The following is a 6000-nucleotide window of genomic DNA, read 5'->3' on the forward strand; positions in this document are numbered from 1 at the left end:
TTGTGCTCCGCCCTGAGTCCCCTTCAGGGTGAGAAGAAAGGGTGGAATATACATGTTTTAAATAAACAAATAAATAAAATCTTGGGTAATCAAGCGCTTGGCTGTCAATAAAAGAGTTTAACAAATACACCTATTCTGAGCTCCTCCTTCTGTGGGCAGCAATCTCTCAGCCTTAGATGAACCAGATGTTTATATACACATATTCTCGGCCTTACCTGGGCTGGCACGGGAAGCCACCTATCTCTGTACACACATAAACAATGGACTCGGGGATTATCTGGTTTGGGAAACAGCCAGAGGGACTTGCCTAGTAGGCATTTCTGATCGATGAAAAAAATGTTTCAATTCTCGTTTCTAAAGTAGGGGGCGCTGGTGCTTCGATATAGAAAGTATTTCCGATTTTTTCACCCAAAAATTTCGGATATTTCCGAAAATTCGTAATGATTCTAAATGTTTCTAAAATGGCGGACGCGCATGCACAATCACCCCAAAAAAAAGGAACTGGGGGGGGGGACTTTTACTGGGCTCTCCCACCCTCATTTCTTGAGCTATCCTCATCAAATTTGCAAATTTGAAAACTAGAAATTCCCTTACTATATTTGTAAGCAAGAAGGACACTGGAAACCAATGGTGTCTCCGGCTATGTAATCCCACAAGCCTCAACCCAATGCCTTCCATTAGAAATGGTCCAGTGACCACCACGCCAAGCAATGCCCTGGCAAGTTGTGCAAAGATACTTTGAAAACTAGAAATTCCCTTGCTAAGAGAAAGAACCAGCAACAAAACCCTAACCCTTTCTCCAAACCCCTCTGTGGGAACAGCCAGACCGGGCCCCTTCACCCTCTCTCTCCCTCAAGACACGAGACTTGCTTGCTCTCCGTTTGCAGACCACCACCCTCTCCGTGCAAGACCCAGCCCAGAATGGCTCACCCGGGCTACACAACAGGCTTTTATGGCAATCTTCCATGTGGACGCAGAGGACCCTAGCCCCCACTTTTGCGTCCATTGTGGAAGCTTCTGATTGGCCGGGGAGCAGCAGCCAGGTTAGGCTGCGCTAAGCTCCCAATTCAAGGTAGATTGCAGAAACAATTTTTTTTAAAAAATATATTAAAAATTTTTGGGGGGGGTAATTAACGAAACATTAAGAGACAATTAGAGAATGGGCCAACAATGGTTCGAATTACATTGCTGGTTGCGCTGTGAGACAATGTCTCAGAATGCTTATCAAAAAGCGAGAACAATCTGAAATAAATCCGATATACAATTCAAAACGATTTTTTGGCCATGTCTATTGCCTAGCCTTCCTGTTCTCAAGGGATTCTCCCAGCAGGGTTACGGAGAGGTGACTGTCTCTGGGCTACATCTTGATACACTTTATACATTTCGTAAAGCAGTTTATACATTTTAATGGATACAGTACACAGAAGGATACAAGTTACTCAGAAAGTCAAGAAAAATAGAATTGTTTGAAAAGTTAGAAAGTCTTGGGAAGGGAACAAAGCTGACGCTGGTCCACTCCTGATCTCCCGATGCTTTGAACTTGTCAAAATCTGGAAAAGATCTAAAAAATAATTTTAAAATCATGTATTTAGTGTGGAGCCCTTGGAGAACGATAAATCTTCTGGGGAGCAATATCATGGCTCAACAACGGTTTGAATCTGAGTTTTCGTTTCTGGAAAGAATCCTGCCCCATCTTTCCCATGGCTTTCTCATGGCTTCCCTTCATATATTGAGGATTCTGGGCGTGACAGTCCAAAAAGAGATTGGGGTTCTGCATCATTCAGGGGAAAGACCTTGTTCCTTCAAGTCAACAGGGGACTTGTGGAAGCCCTTGGGTTTTAACAGGGTTTTTGTAAGGAAAGATATACACCCTTTGGGGGATGCTGGGGTTTGTGGTCCAACCACGTCACTTTCCCAAGCTCTATTATTCAAAGGGCCTGATTCTCTCTAAGGAAACTGTGATGTTAGAAGATGGTGACCATTTCCACCACCTTGGCAGCCACCTCTCCACAAAAGTCAACATTGACACTGAAATACAACACCGTCTGAGCTCTGCGAGTGCAGCGCTCTTCCAAATGAAACAGTTTGAGGATCGGGACATCCGTAGGGAGACTGAGGGGCTACTGTCTTCCCAACCCTGTTCTACGACTGTGAAACATGGACATCACACTCAATTCCTGGAATGATTCCACCAGCGTTGGCCCCGAAAAATCCTACCAATCTCTTGGAAAGACAGGTGGACAAATGTCAGCATGCTGGAAGAAGAAACCAAGACCACCAGCACCGAAGCAATGCTCCTATGCCATCAACTCCACTGGACTGAAGGCCACGTCATCCAAAGGCCCAAAGATCGCCATTGTCTCCCAAAGCAGCGACTCTCCTCATAGAATCATACTCCCAACTCAAGAACGGGAAATCTAATGTTGGTGGACAGGAAAAGAGATGGAAAGATGGGCTCAAAGCCAACCTTAAAAACAGTGGCAGAGACACTGAGAGAGAACTGGGAAGCCCCGGCCCTTGAGCATTCTAACTGGAGGTCAGCTGTGAGCAGCAGTGCTGTGGGATTCAGAGAGGCATGAATGGAGGGCTTAAGGGAGAAACGTGCTGTTATACCTCAGCCAGTCATGGCTTCAGAGCCTGATCAGGAACTGAACTCTGACACAGATGAGGTTTATTATGACTTTTCACCCAGTTCCGAGAACCCTTTGCAGCTCCAGGTGCCTGGAGAAATCAGCCAGGAAGAGCAGTTAATTGGAAAGGAGTCTCCCTTGTCTGGGCCAGATGTTCGCAGCTCACCTGAGAATGCGGGTTTAATCGGAGAGAATTTCTGAATCGTGAGAGAAGTGTTAAACAAGGCTTTCGTAGAAGTCAACGTCTGGCATCCCGAGGGGATAATGGTTAGAGTTCCCATGGGAACTTTTTGGGAGTATTGCTCTCCCTACTTGGGATTCAGTTTAGGATCCATAAAAGCATTTTGCACTGTAGATTCCTTGCGGTGTCAACATTGCTTTCTTGGAGAGAGGTTTCTCTGTTTCTACCTCCAGTTTTCAAGCCAAGTATTTCCAGTTCCAGTTCCAGTCCGGCTGAGCTGAGCCTCGAGCTGAGCTGAGCAGACTCTCAAGTAGACCTTGATTTTACTCCAGTTGTTATTTCCTTGTTCCTGTTTCAAGTTTGCCTCCGCTTTGACAACTTTGCTGCCTTGATCACTACGAAGTATCGCCAGTGGATTTGAACTCTGTTTCCTGCCAGCCTTGTTTCTTTGTTGCAATTCATGGATTTGATTGCTTGGGAGAGCTAACGAGTTCTCATTGTGGATTATAATATCGGACCTTTTCTTTTACCCATTTGGAATCATTATTGACTTTTCAGAAAGAACTATTTTCTCCTCAAACTCTATAACTATTTTCATCTGGATTTATATTCACTTTAATAAAGATATTATATCTTATATTGATTCCTGTCTGGTTTTCGAGTGCTCACACTTCCTTGGAGTGTAACACGTGCCAAGTGGAAGGCACGTCAAGCCAACCCTGACCGGGACCGCTTTCCGTCTGGAAACCAAAGTCCTCACTGTGGAAAAACATGTCGGTCAAGAATAGGGTTCCACAGTCACCTACGTGTCCACTGCCAGGACACTACACCTGGAGGGCCATCATAGTCAGACAACGGGGGATTGCCTAAGTAAGTAAATAAAGTAAGATGGCCGTTTCCCTGCCTTTGCGAGACCTGAGCATGACATGACTCGAAGGCCTCTCCTTCTTGGGTCTCCATGAGTCAAAGCCACCTTGAAAGGCCCATTGTAGCAAGGAAGCAGAGCATTCAGAACTGGGATTGTATTTATATGGTTTTGCAATATCTGAGCAAGGCTGTGGATGCCGGGACTTGGCTTGGAGTGTTGCCATAAGACAAAGCCAATCTTGGGGCAGGAGAGGGCTGGACTGGATGACCTTTGGGGTCCCCATCTGAAGCCACCCTTGTGAGCCTTCCAGCCAGTCCTCCTTGCCAAGGGCGTCCTCCTCCGCTTCGGGGAATGCGCTGCTTGGCGGAGGAGGACCGGCTGTTAGGAATGGTGGGAGTTGAAGTCCAAAACCCCTGGAGGGAGGGCCCAAGTTTGCCCATGCCTTTTTGCATGGACTGGGTGGCCTTTGGGGCTGCCTTCCAACTGCAGGCTTCTCTTAGCCTATGGAAGAGCGGTTGGGTGGCCATCAGTCAGGAGTGCTTTGATTATTGGACTGAATGGTCCATTCTGATTGCAGGAGTCCGTGATGCTGTCTGTCTGTCTACCTACTGCCTACCTATCTATCTACTACCTATCTACCTATCTTTCTATTTACTTATCTACCCTACCTAGTATCTATCTATCTATCTATCTATCTATCTATCTATCTATCTATCTATCTATCTATCTATCTATCTGTCTATCTATCCATTTGTCTACCTACCTACCTACCTACCTACCTATTTATTTGTCTACCTACCTACCTACCTACCTATGCACTTGTCTGTCTATCTACCTATATATCTGCCTCCCTACCTATCTATATATTGGTCTATCTACCTATGTATTTGTCTGTCTGCCTACCAACCTAGGCATCTACCTACTCACCTACCTACCTACCTACCTACCTACCTATGTATTTGTCTATCTACCTATGGATTTGTCTGACTGCCTACTTACCTACCTATATACCTACCTACCTACCTAGTTATTGGTCTATCTACCTATGGATTTGTCTGACCGCCTACTTACCTACCTATCTATGGATTTGTCAACCTACCTATCTATCTATATATCTTTTTATCTATCTAACAGGGTTGGGCTGGACGGTCTCTGTAAGTCCCTTTCAATTCCAGGAATCTATGAATCTATCTATCTTTCTGTCTGTCTACCTATTTATCTATTTACTTACCTACCTACCTAGCATCTATCTATCTATCTATCTATCTATCTATCTATCTATCTATCTATCTATCTATCTATGTGTCTATCTATCCATCTATCTATCTATCGATTTGTCTATCTATCTATCTATCTATCTATCTATCTATCTATCTATCTATCTATCCATTTGTCTACCTACCTATCTATGTATTTATCTATCTGTCTACCTACCTATCTATGCATTCATCTAACTACCTGCCTACCTATCTATGAATTTGTTTATCTATCTATGTAATTGTGTATCTACCTACCTACTTATATATCTACCTACATACCTATCTATTTGGCTGTCTACCTACCTATATATTTGCCTACATACCTATCTATGTATTTATCTACCTATGTATGTGTCTGTCACCTACCTACCTGTGTATCTACCTACCTACTCACCTACCTACTCACCTACCTACCTATGTATTTGTCTGCCTACCTACCTATATATCTACCTACGTAACTTTCTATGTATACCTATGTTTTTGTCTGTCTGCCTACGAAACTATGTATCTACCTACTCACCTACCTACCTACTTACCGTCATATGGATTTGTCTATCTGCCTACTTACCTACCTATCCATGGATTTGTCTACCTACCTATATATCTACTTACCTACCTACCTATGTATTGGTCTATCTACCTATGGATTTGTCTGACTGCCTACTTACCTATCTATCTATGGATTTGTCTACCTACCTACCTATATATCTACCTTTACCTACCTACCTATGTATTGGTCTATCTACCTATGGATTTGTCTGACTGCCTACTTACCTACCTATGTATGGATTTGTCTCGCTACCTACCTATATATCTACCTTTACCTACCTACCTATGTATTGGTCTATCTATCTATGGATTTGTCTGTCTGCCTACCTATCTGGATTTGTCTACCTACCTATGCATTTATCTGTCTGCCTATTTACCTACCTATCTATGGATTTGTCTACCTACTTACCTACCTACCTACCTATCTATCTATCTATCTATCTATCTACCTATCTAACAGGGTTGGGCTGGATGGCTCTGTGAGTCCCTTCCAATTCCAGGAATCTATCTATC

The sequence above is a fragment of the Anolis carolinensis genome, chromosome 2 (genome assembly GCF_035594765.1).
Source record: "Anolis carolinensis isolate JA03-04 chromosome 2, rAnoCar3.1.pri, whole genome shotgun sequence".
Taxonomy (NCBI): domain Eukaryota; kingdom Metazoa; phylum Chordata; class Lepidosauria; order Squamata; family Dactyloidae; genus Anolis; species Anolis carolinensis.